The 19,377-nt window shown below is 47.0% G+C and overlaps 1 protein-coding gene across 14 annotated transcripts in view; it reads left to right on the forward strand.

Moving 5' to 3' along the window:
* Positions 1–494: 494 nt before the first annotated feature.
* GULP1 (GULP PTB domain containing engulfment adaptor 1) overlaps positions 495–19,377 on the forward strand; it is a 218,300-nt gene continuing 199,417 nt past the window's right edge. For 3 of the 14 annotated variants that reach the window (XM_041773949.1, XM_041773953.1, XM_041773951.1), the window contains exon 1: positions 496–847. The gene's annotated coding sequence lies outside the window, so the exon portion shown is untranslated. Of the gene's footprint in view, positions 848–3,310; positions 3,417–19,377 lie in introns of those variants that run through there. The other 11 variants (XM_041773954.1, XM_041773956.1, XM_041773955.1 and 8 more) reach the window with 11 other exon arrangements.

Consider the following 19,377-nt stretch of genomic DNA (forward strand, 5'->3'; position numbering starts at 1 on the left):
AGGGCTCGGGGGGACGGGGTGCGCTGGACAGGGTGCAGGGTGCGGGGTGCTCGGTGCAGGGGTGCGGGGTGCGGGTGGCCGCGAGGCTCTTGCCGGGCGAGCACTGGGGCTTCCCCTGCGGGTTTGCAAACTGGATTTAAATAAAAACCAAACACCTAAAAGAAAGCGAAGGCGCAGATTCCCCGGGCCCGCGCGTGCCGCCCCCCGAGGTGCGCGGGGCCGGGCGGGGCGCAGGGGGCGGGGGGGCGGGGGCTTCGGTCCGTCGGTCCGGGCGGGGCGGCCTCGCTGTCCCCGGCGGCCTCTCCGCGCCGCACCCCGTCCGGCGGTCAGCGCAGCCCGGGAGCGGCGGGCGGGGAGGGGGAGGGGCGGGGGGGCGCGGGCAGGGGCGGGGAGGGCGGGGCGGGGGGCGCGGGCAGGGGCGGGGAGGGCGGGGCGGGGGAGGGGCGGGGGGGGCGGGGCGGGGCGGGGGGGCGCGGGCAGGGGCGGGGCGGGGCGGGGGGGCGCGGGCCCGCGGCGCCCGGGCCCCTCGGCCGAGAGGGGGAGCCCCGCGGCCCCAGCCGAGCCGCCCGCAGGCCCGGCCTCCACCCGGCGCCACCACGGCCGGCTCGGCGGGTTCCGGGGCGCACGGCCCGGCCCAGCTCCCGCGGCCGCGGCGACTCTTCGCCGGGAAAGTTTCCGAGTGGGCCGCGGGCTCGGCGGCGGCGGCGGCGGAGGAGGAGGAGGAGGAGGAGGAGGAGGAGGTCGCGCGGCTCGGCCCGCCCGGAGTCGACCCCACTGCGCGGATCCGGCAGGTCTTCGGGGACCGCGCGCCCCGCCGCCCTCCCCGCGCAAGCCCGGCCGCCGGCAGGTAGGGTGCGGGCCCCGGGGACCCGCCGCGGGGAGGGGCGCGGGGGGCGGGGGAGGGGACGGCAGGGGCCCGGGGAGGGGGGTAGCACCCCCGGGAGGAGGGCAGGGGCCCCGGGAAGGAGACCGCGGGGCCCTGGGGAGGGAGGCAGGGGTCCGGGAGGAGGGCAGGGGCCCGGGAAGGAGGGGTCCCGGGGAGGAGGGCGCGGGGGCCCCGGGGAGGGCAGGGGTCCGGGGGGAGGGCGCAGGGGTCCGGGGGAGGGCAGGGGTCCGGGGGGAGGGCGCAGGGGTCCGGGGGGAGGGCGCAGGGGTCCGGGGGGAGGGCAGGGTCCCGGAGGGGTCGCCCAGCGCGGGGAGGCGGCGGGAGGCCCGTGGCCGGAACCGCGGCGAGGACCTGTTGCGGCCGCGCGGGGAGCGGCGCGGGCCGGGGCCGGGGCCGGGGCCGGGGCCGGGGCCGGGGCCGGGGCGTCTCCGCGGGGTCCGAGCGAGGAGACCCCGGAGCGAAACTTCGCGCAGCAGAGCGACCCTTTTGTTGCCCCCGGAGGGAGTGTGCGCCCCGGGGCGGGCCGGCGGGACCTGCCAGGGCCGGGCTCGGGGTCCCCTAGGCAGGGGTGGGGGGGGCCCACACTCAGGGGGCGGACACCCGGGCTCCATGTCCGCGGGGGTGCGGACACCCCGGGCTCCCAGGTTCTGTGGGGAGGCGGGACGGGCACCCTGAGTTCCCAGGTCCCCATTGGGGGGGGAGGATGCACACCCCGAGCTCCCAGGTCCCGTGGGGGGGGGGAGGATGCACACCCCGAACTCCCAGGTCCCGTGGGGGGAGGGGGAGGATGCACACCCCGAGCTCCCAGGTCCCGTGGGGGGGGAGGATGCACACCCCGAGCTCCCAGGTCCCGTGGGGGGGAGGATGCACACCCCGAGCTCCTAGGCCCCCGTGGGGAGGCGGAGGATGCACACCCCGGGCTCTCTGGTCCCGGGGACGGGGGGGGCGGAGGATGCACACCCCGAGCTCCCAGGTCCCGTGGGGGGGGAGGATGCACACCCCGAGCTCCCAGGTCCCCGTGGGGGGGCGGAGGATGCACACCCCGGGCTCTCTGGTCCCGGGGTCGAGGGGGGGTGGAGGATGCACACCCCGAGCTCCCAGGTCCCGTGGGGGGGGAGGATGCACACCCCGAGCTCCCAGGTCCCCGTGGGGGGGCAGAGGATGCACACCCCGGGCTCTCTGGTCCCGGGGACGGGGGGGGCGGAGGATGCACACCCCGGGCTCCCAGGTCCCGCGGGAGGCCCCGGGCAGGGCTGCCCTTCGAGGACGCCCTACTGGGTGCGGGCGCGGGGGGAGGCGCAGGTGCCGGGGGCGCCCCGGGGCGGGGCAGGATGCGCACACCCTTCCCGGGCGCCGACGGCCGGGCTGAGCAGCGGGCTGCGGGGCTGCGGGGCTGGGGCCACCCCCTGGGAAGCGCCTATTAGGGTCCTTGAAGGACCTTCTCCTAAGAAGAGGGACGTCGCAGGGACATGGGAACGACAGCTTCCGGGGTGTTCTGGGTCCGCCCGCTGGTTCTGGGGGCGCCCTGACCCCCCGTGCGCCCCCTCGGGCAGCCGCTAGCCCCGCGGGCGGAGAGGGGGGCACGCCCCGGGCTCCAGGCCCCCCTGGAAGGGCCTGCGGAGCTGGCGGGCTGGTGGGGGACGGACCTGGGCCCTGGGGCTTAAACAAGGGGCTGCTTTGCCGGGAGAAGTTTTGGGGTGACTGAGCTCAGGCCTCTTGGCCAAAAAGGAAAAAAAAAAAAAGCCCGAGGCAGCAAGCAGGGGGCGTGACTTAGGAGGGGAGACAAGTGCTGGGGGAGCCCTCCCGGGGCGGCCGGGGGGGCGGGGGCTGCGCGCTGCCCCGACCGCCCCTGCAGCTCCTCCTTGCACCCCACAGCTCCTTGCACCCCACAGCTCCTTGCACCCCACAGCTCCTTGCACCCCGCTCCTCCTTGCACCCTGCAGCTCCTTGCGCCCCGCAGCTCCTCCTTGCACCCCGCATCTCCTTGCGCCCCGCTCCTTGCACCCTGCAGCTCCTTGCGCTCCGCAGCTCCTCCTTGCACCCCGAAACTCCTTGCACCCCGCAGCTCCTTGCGCCCCGCTCCTTGCACCTTGCAGCTCCTTGCGCTCCGCAGGTCCTCCTTGCACCCCGCAGCTCCTTGCACCCCGAAACTCCTCCCTGCACTCCGCAGCTCTTGCACCCCGAAACTCCTCCCTGCACCCCGCAGCTCCTTGCGCGCCGCCCCTCCTTGCACCCTGCAGCTCCTTGCGCCCCGAAACTCCTCCCTGCACCCCGCAGCTCCTTGCGCGCCGCCCCTCCTTGCACCCTGCAGCTCCTTGCGCCCCGAAACTCCTCCCTGCACCCCGCAGCTCCTTGCGCCCCCAGTGCGCCCGCGGGCAGGAAGCCAGGACCTGCGCTCTGCGCTCTGAGCAGCCGGTTTCCACCTGAACGGAATCCGTCAATTTGGATTTCTCAGGTGGCACCGATTTGGGTGGTGCCGCGAGGCGTGGGCCGTGTGGGCGGCGCCCCCTCCTGAAGGCGAGCGAGTCGGGTGAGCGCGCGTGTCCGCGTGGACCCCGGGCCTGGGCCCTCCTGCCCGAGCCCCGCATCAGGCCTGCTGCGCGGTCACTCCTCTGCGTGGAGTTTGTGTCCCCGCCCTCCCTGCCTCCCTCCCTTCTTTCCTGCTTTCCTTCCTTCCTTTTCCGGGACTTTGGTTTTCACCCTCCTGGGTTTGGGGGTTGATTTGCACAAAGCGCTAGTTTGGTTCCGTCTCCACGGAGCGGCGAGTCTGAGATGCGGCCCACGCGCCTGCCCTGGGACCCCTGTGGATCCCCTCGGCAGGGCCTCCCCTGGGACTTCAGTTTCTAAACTTGCAAAGAAACTTTTTTTTTTTTTTTTTTACATAATTACGAGTTTACTGTGAGATGAAATTATGTTAATAGTTTTAGAAATATAAAGGTCACAGAGTTTCTTAGTGGATTCAGTGGAAAGGATGGGGGTAAAACGGTAATTGTATCTAGTCCACACGTTACAGCGACTGGGCTGCATTTCCTAGAAAAGTTACTACTTTTGCATTTGGATCCTAGCTTTAGTTTAATCAGGTTTTAATCTTTGAGAATATTGGGTGAGATTTTGTGATGGTTACAGCTGAGTCATTCTCTCAGACAGAAAAATACAATCAGCGAATTATTTTTCTCTTGGTTTATATTTATAGTCAGGACCAGTTATTTTTTTTTTTTTTGAAGTCCAGCTCAATTTTGCCTTTATGAGAAGTTACCAGATATATTTGCAGGATCTGGCTCCTTTCTCGGAAATAACACTTGAGGACTAAAATTACATTTATGGTGTGCAAGCAAACTTCTTTTCCCAAAGGCCACAACGGTTTCCTTTTAAGAGGTGAGAGGGTAGATTTAGGAGCCTTTCATTAATTAATTCAATTAATATTTGCTGCATATTTTTTATGTCCGAGGAAACCGCAGGCTTGGTTTCAGATCTTAGCTCTGAAATTCTTAGCACTGTGATTTTTGTTATTTTACTTTCTACCAGCATTTTACCAACATATAATTTATTGTCCATTTGCTACCTATAACATATGTCCTTGTTCCACACACGATAATTGTGAAATATTTCATTTTTAGTTTCACATGTCAATTATCAACATAAACTACCTATTTTTATAGTTTAATGTGCTATATCGTATGCATGGATGTTTATTTTTTCAGGTGAAAGGGTCAATGTATTAAATAGGCACTTTTTTTTCAGGAATAATCAAAGGACAAGTCAATGCTCGAGGATAAATGAGTAATAATTTTAGTGGAAAATATCCAATTTTGCATTTGATTTTATATTAAAAATCTTGAAATTCTTTAATCTTCACTGCTGAATATTAGATAATTTTTATTTAGAGTTCACTTAGCAGAGCATTTTGTTTGTGATTCGTTCTGTAAAGTTTTCTAAAACTTCAAAGGACAAAAAAGTTATTTTATTTGAATATAATAATAACTACAAAAGTAGTTACTACAGGAGTCAACCGTAAGGTTACCTGAGCCCTGGTCCCTAAACGTTTCAGAGGTTAGTGGATCTAATAGTGCTTTGCCTTAACACATTTACAGATCAAGAAACTTAAACTCGTTCCTATGGGACTTAAATATATTCATATTGGAAGAGGAAAATTGGTGTAAATTTTGAGCAGAGAAATCTCTCTGCTTTCAAGCAACGGAGATATGAAATTCAAATCAGACCTTTATTTTAAGGATCATGACGGAAAGTCATGGTTTCAGGCTTAGAAGGTGCTTAATACTGTTTTTAGGCTCTGTTAGTTGCTAGTTTTGTATTTCTTTTAGACTAAAAGTTTTCAGCTGCCCTAATGATACTTACAACTCATGATTATTTTTTATGAGAAGACAGTTAACTGACACAAATATTGTACAAAGAGATAAATGCCCATTTCCTGCCCTCATTGAAATGATGTCCTATGGTAAATTTGGAATTTGTTTCATCTTTCCATATGGTGCACTTAAGGATAGTGTTGGAAAGGCGGGTCGCATAGTATGAGTAAGGTAGTTACGTAACAATTGTGATTATAGCTTTTTAAAGAAGTTTTGGACGACACTCTATGTTTTCTAGAGTACACCTAAGAGAACAATCTAGATAGTAATAGAGGCTGTAATCTTACGTTTATTTTTTTGATATTAACATTATATGAATATATCTACATATTGTTCATATACTTTCTGAAGAGGAAGTTCAGAATATATCCTAGAAATGTCCAAGACTTAGGTGACTAATGCCTCTTTGTATCTGTATATATATATAGACTTAATCTCTATACGTGTATTTATATCCGTATGAAGTATTTATGACATATAATTGTATATATGCTTTGAGGTTTCTCTATTTGTGCTAGGTATATTTTTATAGGGAAAAGTAACTTCAATTAATTGATGTTTCTAGGCCAATTTTACCCATTAGTTTAAAATCTTTTTTTAGATAACTGTGGCTAGTGATGCTTGAATTCCCTCCTGCCCTTCCAAATTTTGAAGGAGTTTTCAGGCTTTTATTTATATCTATAAAGATAGAGAAAAGTAGTGGGAGGGATCCCTGGGTGGCGCAGCAGTTTAGCGCCTGCCTTTGGCTCAGGGCGCGATCCTGGAGACCCGGGATCGAATCCCACGTCGGGCTCCCGGTGCATGGAGCCTGCTTCTCCTCTGCCTGTGTCTCTGCCTCTCTCTCTCTGTATGACTATCGTAAATAAAAAGAAAAAAAAAAAGAAAAGTAGTGGGAAAGATCTTCTACCCACCTTCTTGGTTAATGGCTCTGACGGTGACATAATCGTGGAGACCTTTTCTACTTTTTTTTAGTAGAACACGGGCACGTGTGCAGTTAGTTAACTACTGGAAGAAGGCGAATTCCCTGCTTGGAATAGTTAGAAGGTATGGTGAAGTGAGCATTGGGTATAAATGTGATGTTTTCCTGGTATCGTATAGCTTTCTCTTAGGATTATCAGGTGTTATAGTTGGCTTGTTTCCCGAAATTTCAACCGCAAGTCCTCTAAGAATTCCAAGGAACTTAATAAACTGTGCCCGAGTGGCCAACAAAAAAGCAGATTGAATGATTGTAGAAATGGTGGTAACTATTGAAGTGACTGAAACCAGCTTGTCCGGAGGTTGGGTAGAAGGAACTATGGAGCATAAATAACCTACTAACTGAATCATTAAGGATTTGGCTACGTAACATTGTCAAATGGTTATATAATATTTCATGACATGATAGCTGAGCTCTCTTTCTCACTTAGTTTGTAAATGAGGTAATATTGATCTCAGACAGCGCTTTAGCTAAAAAGCAAACAGAACCATCTGTGCCGTGGTAGCAAATCTCCAAATCTAAAGTAATTAAAATTTGATATAAGAGAAGAAACTTGATTTTAGCCTCTCTCTTTCTCTCCTAGCTGTTTACAACCATCAAGGGAGTGCTATATTTTAGAGTGAAATTTTAACAGCAAATAGGTTAATTTACCCAGATTTCCACCCGAGTGAGTTAAAACATGGTTAAGTACTGAAAAAAGTTTTAAGAAGAGTGCTTTGTAATGTATTTTAAAAAGGTCAAGGTGTGTGGTGTTCTCTGTAATCTAATTTTTGTTTGTTTTTGTGGAACTCCCTAGTAAGGACGAGGGTGTTGACTGAGTAGGGGTGGGGTTCTTCATCAGCTTTAGGGGCAGCAGTATCTGAAAACAAAGGGTGGAGATGATTGTGGGCAAAGGATGCAGATAAGTTTTCAGGCAAAGGCGGGGCAGGCCCTTCCAGAGGGATGGAGTGGCACAGGCCGGAAATCTAACCGTGGAAGTGGTTTAACAGAGCGACTTAGGGATTTTGGAACTGTAGGGATGTTTTTCCTTTCTGTCTTCATGATGACCTTAGTCATTCGTGATTACCTGTGGAAGTTCAAGAACTTTAACTGGATAAATGATCTTGAAGAATTACTATCTTATCTTCCTTTCTTTCCCCATCTCTCCAGATCTAACTAACGTGCAATTGGAGTCACAGGGAGCTGAGCGTGTTCTCCGTTTCATACTCTAGGGTGTCCCTGAACTTGAATAGGAACAACAACATCATTTCTCTCGTGAACACCACACATACACACACACCTTAATAGTACCTGTAGCTTTCCAGAAGTTGCAGCTATTTATTGTCATGTCTAATTGCTTTGGCTGCACATATTTTGAAATATTTTTATGTTTATCACTAGTTCAAAATTGAGATAATAATTGCATCTGCTTCTTGGGATTATTTTCTCATATATGGGTATATCTATAGACGTGTAGCTATGTTTTAAGTTTTAATATATCTTTATTATATCTAACTTTTTAAAATATATCTTTAATATATCTTTATTATGACTATTTTAAGTCTATTTCTTTTACATAATTTCTATTTTACTTTAGCATCTAGAAACACCTTTTGAGAAGGGGTTCATAGACCTATCTAGTCTGCCAAATGGATTTATGGCACAAAACAGGTTAAGAATCCCTGGACACCTATACTGATTTTTTTCAGAGGTGCCAGTTGGTTTTGCTGCCATTTACTGAGATTAAAATAAATTATTTAACTCAGTTTTATGTGTTAGTTATACAGAGATATCCTAAATATTTCTGACAGTATATTTCTAATAAATGATGCTTATTTTCTAGATTAGTTGCTTTATTCAAGAAGCATGTGTGCAGTTTTTGGTTATCTTGCTTAGTGACAGTTCAACAAAGAAGGATTTATTTCATTTCAGAACATGTAAATTTAAAAAACAGATTTATCTTTTTCACTTTATAGCATTAACTATATTTGGAACAGTTGTGATTTAGCTGGGAATTTTGCCTTGTGGTGCTGGTTTATTTTTCATATATAAATGTTTTGTCTCCTCCACTACACTTTAAGTTCCAGGAGAGAATAGGTATGTTTTACAAGGGAGAAGAGATATGTTAAACAGTCCTCAGTATGTTCTAGTTGGTAATAAGTAATTACGCCGACATTAGCCATTTCCTGGGAATACTAGGGGCAAAATTAATAACTTATGAATATATGGAAGTGGTTTCTTCTATGTGTCACTGAGTTACTTAACATTATATATTTGGTTATAAGATGTGTATTATTCATGACCACTATTGGTGAAAAATCTAAATGTGCGCCATTAAGTTTTGGAAAATAAGAGTGTAGAATTCATAAAAGTATAGTAAATCCCTGTGTTATGAAGGGGACCTACAATTGAAGCATATATCGGGTAATTTATTGCACTATATTCCCTTTCTTCGTTTTGCTTGGCTTGACATTTCTCTGGAGACACTTCCATTTTATAAACTTAGTCTTTTGTATTGATATTTGAACCTGATGATTCAATTTCTTTGAGATAAATGACAAAAGCAGTCTCTTTAAACTTATTAATTTGAGATAATTACTACATAGAGCCTCACATTCATAAATCACCTTAAAATCCCAAGGGGTGGGTGCAATGCAATTGTTTTGTATTTGAAATCTGACAGTAGCTTCAAGATCACAATCAGAGATGATGGTCTTTCAGCCTATTTCTTGCTTTTGGCTCCACGTTGTGTCCATTCTACTGGTAAACGTCGAGTTATCATGGCCACTTCTTTATGTCATTTCTGTGTTGGATTGTCAGGTTCCCTTGGAATGGCGCGGATTAGTTTAAGCCACGTGTGACCCTTTACCTTGAGTTAATTCTGCTTTCCATTTCCTGCACATTGATCCATGAGCATATTTTCACTTCTGAGAGTCCTATCTCCTTCCTTGTGGCAGACGCTATTGGTTGGTCATTCAAATAATTAACTATTCAGTCATCCACCCTGCCCCACGTGACTCCAGGGAAGGCAGTTCATTCCTAAAATGAAATTTCAGTTGACCTAAGCTAATAATCATGGGGCATTGTTCCCTTTGTGATTGGTGATTGAGGGACCCCTTTTCCTTATCCCAGTCGTAGTCAGTTACGGGAACTAACAGAACCGGAGAGAAGTAGGGTAGAAAAAATGTCTTTATGCTTAGCGAGGAGACATTGGGTGAGAAGGCATGTGCCAGCTCTTGATACTGGTTCTTTCTGGAATAGATGTTTAAATTGTCATCTTTTGTCCACTAGGCAATCTGGCTTGAGGGCAAAACAAATGCATTATTGATAGCAGAAAAAACCCCATAAGGAACGTAAGTGCTTAATGGCATTGTTGGGTCCATAAGTCAACCTACCATATTTCTGGATTTACTGTTATGTGAGATAATGAAGTTCTCAATGTTTCAAATGAATTTGAACTAGAATTTTTAGTTACTTAGAAAGTGTCTTAATTAGAACAGTTATTAAGTGGTATCTTAATTTGAAATAAACATTTTCAAAGTAATAATTTAGGCTATTAAGGAAAATGGATAGACTACTTGAATTTTGTGAACTCTGGATAGGGTTATTGCTATTACTCTATAAAAAATGTTTTATTAAAACCTGCAATATTATTATGTCTTTAATATAGTAAATAGATTAGTTATAAATAAATTTATTCTGAGATGAGTAAATTCTACATATATCTCAGAAATACATTATTCAAAAAAAATAAATTTGAAATAGGAACTTGCAATCTAGTCATTTCATAACATTACACCACTTTGGTGGCTTTAGTGTATCAGAAACATTAAATGTACATGAAGAATCACTGAAGGATGGGGTGCCTGTGTGGCTCAGTGGTTTAGCGCCGCCTTCAGCCCAGGGCTTGATCCTGGGGTCCCGGGATCGAGTCCTGTGTTGGGTCCCTGCATGGGGCCTGCTTCCCCCTCTGCCTGTGTCTCTGCCTCCCTTTTTCTGTCTCTCATGAATAAATTAAAAAATCTTAAAAAAAACAAAAAAGAATCATTGAAGGAAACTCAGTGCCTCATCTGAATAATTTAAAGCTTGGAGCCATGTTAAAGCTAACATAACTATTTAAATATTAAAAAATAAAGCTGGGGATCCCTGGGTGGCGCAGCGGTTTGGCGCCTGCCTTTGGCCCAGGGCGCGATCCTGGAGACCCGGGATCGAATCCCACGTCAGGCTCCCGGTGCATGGAGCCTGCTTCTTCCTCTGCCTGTGTCTCTGCCTCTCTCTCTCTCTCTGTGACTATCATAAATAAAAAAAAATAAAAAAAAATAAAGCTGATAGGAGTAAAATTAAAGAAAATTTTGAAGTACAGATCCATTCACAGAGGTATAAGAAAATGCAGACCTACGATACACTTTTAAGTAGGAGCTGGTTTTATGAAAGTCTAGTTCACTGACACGTTAGCAATTTCATTATTTTCCGCCACCATGTTCTTGAGTTAGTTTTTTTGATGATTTAACATTTTGCATATTGGTTTTTGTAATGTGCTCTATCAAAGTATGGCGATTATATCTGAGTCTTTGCCGTTTTTGCTTTCGAGCTGATAGGAATTGCCCAGAGCTGAGAACTGGCCAAAGCAGTTGTGAAATACACTTAGGGGCACCAACCCGCCCTGCGGGGGGTGGGGGTGGGGGTGGGGGTGGGGGGGTGGTTACCCGTCGGCTTCAGCAGGAGGGGCAGGCAGGCAAAACCAGGAATGATCTAACCGTGTCACGGGGTAAGCGAGTTCCCAAGGAGCAGGTTAGCTGGGATGAGGGGGGTGAGAAGCAGGGAAAGGTTGTATGGACGGTGCGGATGGAGAAGAGCAGTTGGTGAAACCGCAGGTGGAAATCTGCATTTGTTGGGAGCCTGTGTAAAGCAGAGTGGCAGTGGGGTCAGGGCCTCAGGGAAGAACAGGCCGTGGTCTCAGAGCCCTCTCCTGGGGCAGGTTGAGGGCTGGACACCGCGTTGGGTTGGAAGGAAACAGGGCGGCAGTAGCTTGGATAAAAGAGGCCTCAGAAGAATAGTTACTGAGGGAGATACCCAGAGTAACGAGGCCTACTGTGATGGGGACGGGCAGTAGCTTTTGCATAAAAATGCAGTAAACATGCTTGAGATGCTTCCTGGGTGAGATCATGACCTTCATTCAAAGCTGGGCCACAGGGACCGGATCCTACAAAGTGCTGCCATTCTCAGAGGATTATTGTTCTTTTGAGCCCTTGTTCAGGGATTGTCCTGGGGGGGGCATCCCTTTGCCCTCGGGGAATGGGAGTGCCCTCTGACCTTTCCTTGGCTTAAAAGGGAACCACATTCTTGTGTCTTTTTGAATGTGAATAAATCATTCTTGGTATGGCAATGAGTGTAAAAAGGACTCTTCTTATTTACTCTGAGAGTTCTGATAGAAAATATAACTTGGGTCGCAGCAGACATAAAATGAGGAAAAGTGTCGAGATAACTGGCATCCAGCTTCTACTCATAAAATAATCAGATGAAGTGGAAACAGTTTGCCTTCCCTTAAATGGTCTCCGCCTAGTGGGATCTTTGTGGAACCCCCACGCACTCTTCTCTAAACTTACTTTCTTACCCCTGTCAGTGAGTCCACACCGAAAGTCATATTTTCTGAATAAGAGAGAAATAACGAGAATACGCCGGGGCTCAGGGTGTGCCACCTCAAACTACGGCACCTTGGGGTGTTGAATGTTTCAAGCTGAAAGAATTTGAGAAGCGGCCTGTGAAGGGAGGACTCTGACCCTCCTCCGAAGCAGGTCGTGAAATCCCCAGGATATCATCCTCTATTCCAGGAGGGAAGAACATCCTTATCTCTGAAGGCAAAGGGACGCCGGGAGGAACCTGGGTCATCTTGCTGAGTCCCCCCAGCTCGGAATCTTTCTCCTACCGTATCTTTCCAAGACTGTGACTCTTCTTTAAACTTAGCATGAAAACAGGTTTAGCCATTTCTTCAGGTCTTCATTTTCTTGAGCAGGCCCCGTGTCATGCAAAACTTAAATAGGTTTATATGTTTATAAATAAAATCTCTTCTGCGTTACAGAGTCTCAGTCAAGAGCCTGGAAAGGTAAAGAAATATTTCTCCTTCCCTACCAACAGCTTTGGGGCGTGCTATGTCCTAAGCATTTGTGCTGTGTTTTTTATGATTTTTAAACGATCACAAAAGTGCCTACGGTTCCTCGCACACAGCGGACCCGGGAAGTAGTCGGATGGGAAGTAGGGCATCTTAATGGCCAGACCCCTGGAGTGGGGGGCAGTTGAGGAGCACCCGTGGTCCTGGAGGACTCGCCAGCCCTGGGAGGTCTCCCTGGTGTGCGTGTGGTGCCTTTACGGGACGTGACCAGCTAGACACCTGGCTGACGGCCCGATTACCCCCCGTTTTCCCCCGGCTCAGCTCCATGAGCTGCTTCGTTCCCACTCTCTGACCTGGCAACTTCCAACTCCGCTGCGACAGGGCACTGGTTCATTGTGTCCTACGTGGCATAAAGATTAACCCATTGACTAAATTGTGTCTGCCTCTTGCTTCGGCTTTTGCTCGATTTGATGCGACTGGAGGGTTAACGTGTTGAGTGAGAATATCTGACCTTTTGTTAATCCCATTTTCCCCTGGTTTTGTCAAAATGATAAGGTTTGGGTAAATACAGCCTAAGATGTAAAATCATTAATATTAATAGTTTCTAATAACACGACAAATACTTTTCACTTAGGTATTTGACAACATTTTCCTTCACTGAGAGGAGGGACTAGAGAACCTCAAAGAACATTTTGTCCCTTAAGGGAGTCCAAGTTTTATTTTTAAGTAGTTGGGGAAAAAAAAGAACCCAAAAATTTCTTAATCAAAATATCACATTCAAAGTTCTCCTAATTTTAATATTTGATATTTTTGGAGGTTTTTTTTTTTTTTTTTTTTGGTGAAATACTGTTAGACCTTTAGCAGCTTGTGATATTTTAGAGCTTGAGTTTTTTTTTTTTTTTTTTTTTTTTGTGAAATACAGTTGACCTTTGGCCGCTCATGGTATTTTAGAGCTTGGGTATTATAAGGTTCTCTTGAATGCTTGGAGCCACTCATAGGAGTTTTGACATACATGTTAAGGGGGAGACGCCTCCGTAGGCAGCAGTGGAAGGGGAGAGTGTTTCACGCATGTGGGAAATCTTACACAAGGAGTGACTATAGAGTCCAGCCATAGATCTAGAAGCCTTGAAGTAGAGCTAGAGGACAGAGTGGAAGGGAAAGAAGGACTAGAGTTGTTGTAGATGAAGCCGGGGGGTGGGGGGGGGGGGGCGCGGCAGAGATTTTGTGGGGCTTTCTAACCCAAACTTTGCGCTTCAAAGAACAATGAAAAATCCTGAAATATTGTAGCAGTGTGGTGACAAGATGTCCTCTGCATTTTATATTTCAATAAATGCTCTGCCAATAAGCCAAGGCAAGGGAAGACGGTAGTGTAGTCTAGAGTGATGGTAATGAGATACGAGTTTATAAGATCATGTTTAAAAGAAAAAAAAAATCCGTACATTTTGATGATTTGTCAATGATTGTGTGAGGTAGGCAACAGGATGGTATAAATGTTGGTCCTGGTGGCGAGTAAAATAATGTTATTTCTACCTTTCTAGGTTTTTGGGTGAGACCAATTAACAAGAGAAAAAAAACCACAGATTAATAGGAAAAAAACCCAAAAGTTTAATGACAGGTACACCTCCTGTACATGGGAGATACCCAGAAAAACTGAGTAACTCCCCAAAGTGGCCGAAGCCATCACCTTAAATGCCATCTCCATCTGAAGATAAGAAGGAGGGTAGGGATCCAGTGACAGGAAGTTTCCAGGAAAAGCACAGTAAACAGGGTATGGCTGTTAAACACAGATTTAAGTCTTCTCCTTTGGAAGAATTTCTAGAGGGTTGATCATCCTTCTCTTCCTGCTGTGACAGGGAGACACCTTTTTACCAACGGAGACTTTCCTTATAAATGCAAATGTCCCTTACAAAAGAGTAACTTCTATTTGGTTTTCAGAGCTCTCTCACATCTGCTGTTTCTTAAAAATAGCCAGCTCAAGACGATCCTTATGCCAGAGGCGTATTTTGGGGTGGCAAATTCTCCCCTTCAATTCTAGTTTTGGCAACCTGGGTGTTTCACTTCTTCAACAGAATAAATATAGGTGGGAATAGAATTGTTGAAGGAAAATAATGGTTTCCACTTTGGACACGTTCTGACGTGTCTGAGTCCTCTCCTTACGGATATCCGGTAGTTGTACAGCCACACACACACACACATTTGTAGCAAAGAAGTTTGCTGTGGGCTTGTGATGTGTGTGTGTATATGGTATAAGTGTGTCTGTATTATTGGGGCCACCCCAAAATGGCCACTTTGGCATGAAGATTATTCTGAGTTGAAGGCGGTGGAGACTCAAGAGACATTTTTCCCCTCTCTTAGCTACAAAGAGGAATCTAAATTGAAGATCTTTCCTAGAATATGGGTTGTTAACAGAGATAAAGTTTGTCTAAATGGCCCACATGTATAGAAGGACAGACATCTAATTATCAGACATCTGCTCCTCTTACCACCCTTCCTTTAAGTCCCAGATCCCTACCCGCTCCTCCTTAGTCCGGGACGGCCTTAGTCCCTCATCCTACTGGACTGTCTTTGGAATTTACACGGCTGTGTGGATTCCCCCTACATAGGCTATTAAATTTAAATTTCTCCTGTTAATCTGTCTCCTGCCAATTTGATTTTTAGTCCAGCTAGAAGGACCTTTGAGGGTACAGGAATTCTTGTTCCTTGACAATATATATACGTATAGATGTATACACATTCAGATTTCAGGTTACAAATAGGAGTTTTTAGCTTAGAAAGGATCTTCCAAATGTTTATATAGTGGGAAGAAACTTTATGACATGGCTCAAAGAGACACTAATATTTTAACCAGGGTAGAAAACACAGCTTAAAAAAAAAAAAGAAAAGAAAAGAAAACACAGCCTACAAACAACCCTAAGGATTTACCAGGGAGGAGGAAAAAACCCAAGAGACTATGATGTTATAAAAGCAAAGATTAAAAACAAACAAGATTTCAGGAGGGGATGATCAACAGTGTTAAATAGTCTAGAAAACCAATAATAAAAAAAAAAGACACGGATAAAAGTGTCTGTTGTGTGTCTCATGTACTTGGCATCAAGTCATTGGCAATTGTGGTGAGAACCATTTTGATGGGATTGTGTGTGTGGTGAGTTAGTTGGGAAGTAGAGTGTTTAAAACAGCACCTGAAAAAAATAAAAATAAAACAGCACCTGAAGGCAGTTCTTTCGTGGCATGATCCCGTCAGTGAGGTAGGGGAGGAACATTGTCTACCCTTTGGGTTGTCTTGGCTAGTCTATTAAATAAATTGACATAAAACAAATTAACAGGAGAAAAAAAAAACATTTAATGACGTAATTACAGGAGTCCCCTTAAGAAATATGAGACCTCAGGATACGTAGGTCAGTTGAGGTTTATACTGCCATAAAGCTGAAGAATGGAGAATGGGATGGGAACCCGGGTCTCCATAGGGGAGGAGGGTCATTCACAGGACAGTAAGAGGAACAGAGGTTTGGCAATTAGATGCTCACTTGACATACAGAAAGGTCTTTCAGATAAAGAGTCATCTCTGATAATAGTTCTGTTTTGGGGCCAGGCCCCCCCTTTTTTTTTTTTTTTTTTTTTTTTTAATGATAGTCATACAGAGAGAGAGAGAGAGGCAGAGACACAGGCAGAGGGAGAAGCAGGCTCCATGCACCGGGAGCCTGATGTGGGATTCGATCCCGGGTCTCCAGGATCGCGCCCTGGGCCAAAGGCAGGCGCCAAACCGCTGCGCCACCCAGGGATCCCGCCAGGCCCCCTTCTACACTGTTTTGGGTAGTTGAGGGAGAAGTAAAAGTTTGTCTTGAGTCTGCTGGGTCTTCATTGCCTTCAGCTCCACATAATCCACATGCCAAAGTGGCACAAAGTCATGTATTTTGTGCCCTCTCCGTGGAATAGGAGAGCCAGTATAGACACCGGAAAGAGACTTGGGTTCCACTACACAAAGGGTTTCTTTAAGATGGGGTGGGGGGACTTCCTTATACTTTTTTTTCTTTAATTCAATTTATTTAAATTTTAAAAAGCAATTGAATTTTAAAAATTCAATTTACTTAGCTTTTAAAAAGCAAGCAAAACGAGCAGTTTGCTTGTTTCTCCGCCGCACTCCCCCCCCCCCCCCCCCCCCATGGCAATGACCGGTTCTTTCTCTGGATCTATGAGCTTGGTTATTTGTTTAGTTCTAGATTCTGCATGTGAGAGAGATCGGACCGTGGCTGTCCTGCTCTGTCTGACTTATTTCACTTAGCGAAGTGCCATCGAAGCCCATCGATGTGGTCACAATGGCAACATTCCATTCTTTTTTATACGATCATACTAGTTAGCATAATATTCCAGTGAATACATATACCACATTGACCCATCATTGGACACCTGGGATTTTCCATAGTTCGCCTGTTGTGAACGATGCTGCAGTGACCGTGGTGCGTGTGTCACCTTTTCAAGTCAGTGTTGTTGTTTTCTTTGGACAAATACCCAGAAGTGGAATTCCTAGATCTCAGGGTAGTTCTATTTTTAATTTTTTTTCAGGAACCTCCATACTGCTGCCTCAGTTTCCATCCCCCCCAACAGTGCACAAGGGTTTCTTTTCCTCCATGTCCCTGCCAATGCTTGTTATTTCTTATCTTTTTGATACTGGCCATTCTGACAGGTGTGAGGCCATATCTCACTGTGGTCTTGAGTTGTGTTTACCTGACAATGAGTGATACAGAGCATCCTTCCTTGGACCTGTTGGCCACCTCTGTGTCTTTAAGAAAAAAAAAAAAAAGTCAGATTTTTTGCACATTTCTCTTACCTGGATTGTTTTTGTTTTTTTTTTTTGCTATAGAGTCTTATGAGTTTTTAAAAATATATTTTTGCCCCTAGCCCCTTATCAGGTATGTGATTTGCAAATATTTTCTTCTGTTTGGTAGATTGCCTTTTCCTTTTGTTGATAGTTTCCTTTGCTGGGCTGAAGCTCTCCCCGTTGTGTATTTTTGGCACCTCTGTTGAAAATTAATTAGCCATATATGTGTGGGTTTATTTCTGAGCTCTCTTTTCTGTTCCATTGATCTGTGTGTCTGCTTTGATACCAGTACCATGCTGTTTTAATTACTACAGATTCGTCCCAGAGTTTGGAATCAGGGAACATGATGCCTCCAGCTTTGTTCTTTCTCAAGATTGCTTTGGCTGTTTGGGGTCTTCTGTGGTTCCATACAGATTGTGGGATTGTCTGTTCTTCTTCTGTGGAAAATGTCATTGGTGTTTTGATAGGGTTTGCATTCAACCTATAAGTTGCTTTGAGAAGGATGGATATTTTGACGATATTAATTCTTCCAAGAGACATCCCATTACACTTAGAGCAGTTTTGGCAAATAGGGTCTGTAGAGACCAACGAGTATGTGTATACTGAAAGCACGTTGGGTGGGTGGTACTGTGGTGGGCTAAAGAGTGGGTACTCTCTGAAGGGGGTGGGCCTTCCTCAGCTCTTTACAGCTGCAGATGTGTGAGAATGTAGACGTACTTTTACATCTGTCACTGTGGAGAAGAGGAAAGTGTGCAAACCGGGATAGCACAATTCCACGCAATGTTGAAGACTGCTTGAAATTTATTGTAGTTGTATTTATTATAGCTGTATGATTTTTTTCCCCTTTCATACTCTTCTTAAATATAGGTGCGTATAAGGAAGATGATCGATTTTTTTCCTAAGTGTACCGTGGGAGGTTAATGTAGTACCAAAGCTTTGAATCATGTGCTAGAAGGTGGTTAAAAAAATGGACCAAACATTGAACTATCAGAAGGGAAGGGACATGAGAGAGGGAGGGGACAGATCGGTAGGGGAAGGAGTGGGGGCCAAGAAAGGGAGAAAGATCTATGCATTATTGGAGAGTTATTGGACACCGTGGTCGGAATAGTTGATGTCAGTTGTAAAAGTTCTGAATGATAAGGCCAGTGGGATGCTTGCCTGAAGGATGAGGAGAGAAGATGATTGGGTGTGAGAATCAAACCGAGGGCCGCTGTATTGGATGAGGGAGGGAAGGAAGAAAGGAGGGGCCGGAGGGGGTGGAGGAGCACCCTAGGGAAGGTGCCTGTGCCTTTGGGAGGGGCAGTAATCTCATCATGAAGGCCTCACCCTCATGACTTCATCTAAATTTTGTCCAAAAGGTCCCATCTTCAGGTAACATCACATGGGGAATTAGGTGTTCAGCACAGGCATCTTGGGGGTGGGGTACAGTTCAGTTCATAGCACCCAGGAATACACTGAGTTCAGTTTGAGAGGGTGATGAGACTTTATTGCGCAGGTGGGTTTACCAATAGCAGATATTTGTGTTCCAGTTTTGTGCTGCTTTTCGCGTACCGTATACTCAACCAGCACTTCACATTGGGGCACTGGTGCTTTAAACACATTTGCACCGCTCTTCATCATGGTTTTGCATGATCAGTATAATGCATTACAGAAATTTCTATGTTCTAGAAAGAGCTTGGCCTTTGACTTCTTTGGAGATAGGATTTGATATTTACAGTCTGGATGCTCTTCAGCAGACAAATTAATCGCAGATGGTTTCTTTTTTTTTTTTTTTTTTTTAATTTATTTATGATAGTCACAGAGAGACAGAGAGAGAGGCAGAGACACAGGCGGAGGGAGAAGCAGGCTCCATGCACCGGGAGCCCGATGTGGGATTCGATCCCGGATCTCCAGGATCGCGCCCTGGGCCAAAGGCAGGCGCCAAACCGCTGCGCCACCCAGGGATCCCTGGTTTCTCTTTCTTAACCTGAAAAGTGGTACATACGGTAATTTCCCACAGTTTCTTGAGAGGATTAAATACATGACTGTTTCACGTAGCACATTGGCTGCCATTTTGTAGGAGGTCAGTAAATGGCGAGTAAAGTATGATTTTGTGCTGCTGTATTTAACCGAATGGTAAATTATATGCTGTTTTCATTCCAATTAACTGTTACACTATTTTATGTAAATGAATGCATCCTAAACTAGAAATACAAATGGGGTAACTTCAGCGCGGTGTGTCACTTGAGATTTAGAAAAGATAAA

The sequence above is a fragment of the Vulpes lagopus genome, chromosome 11 (genome assembly GCF_018345385.1).
Source record: "Vulpes lagopus strain Blue_001 chromosome 11, ASM1834538v1, whole genome shotgun sequence".
Lineage (NCBI taxonomy): Eukaryota > Metazoa > Chordata > Mammalia > Carnivora > Canidae > Vulpes > Vulpes lagopus.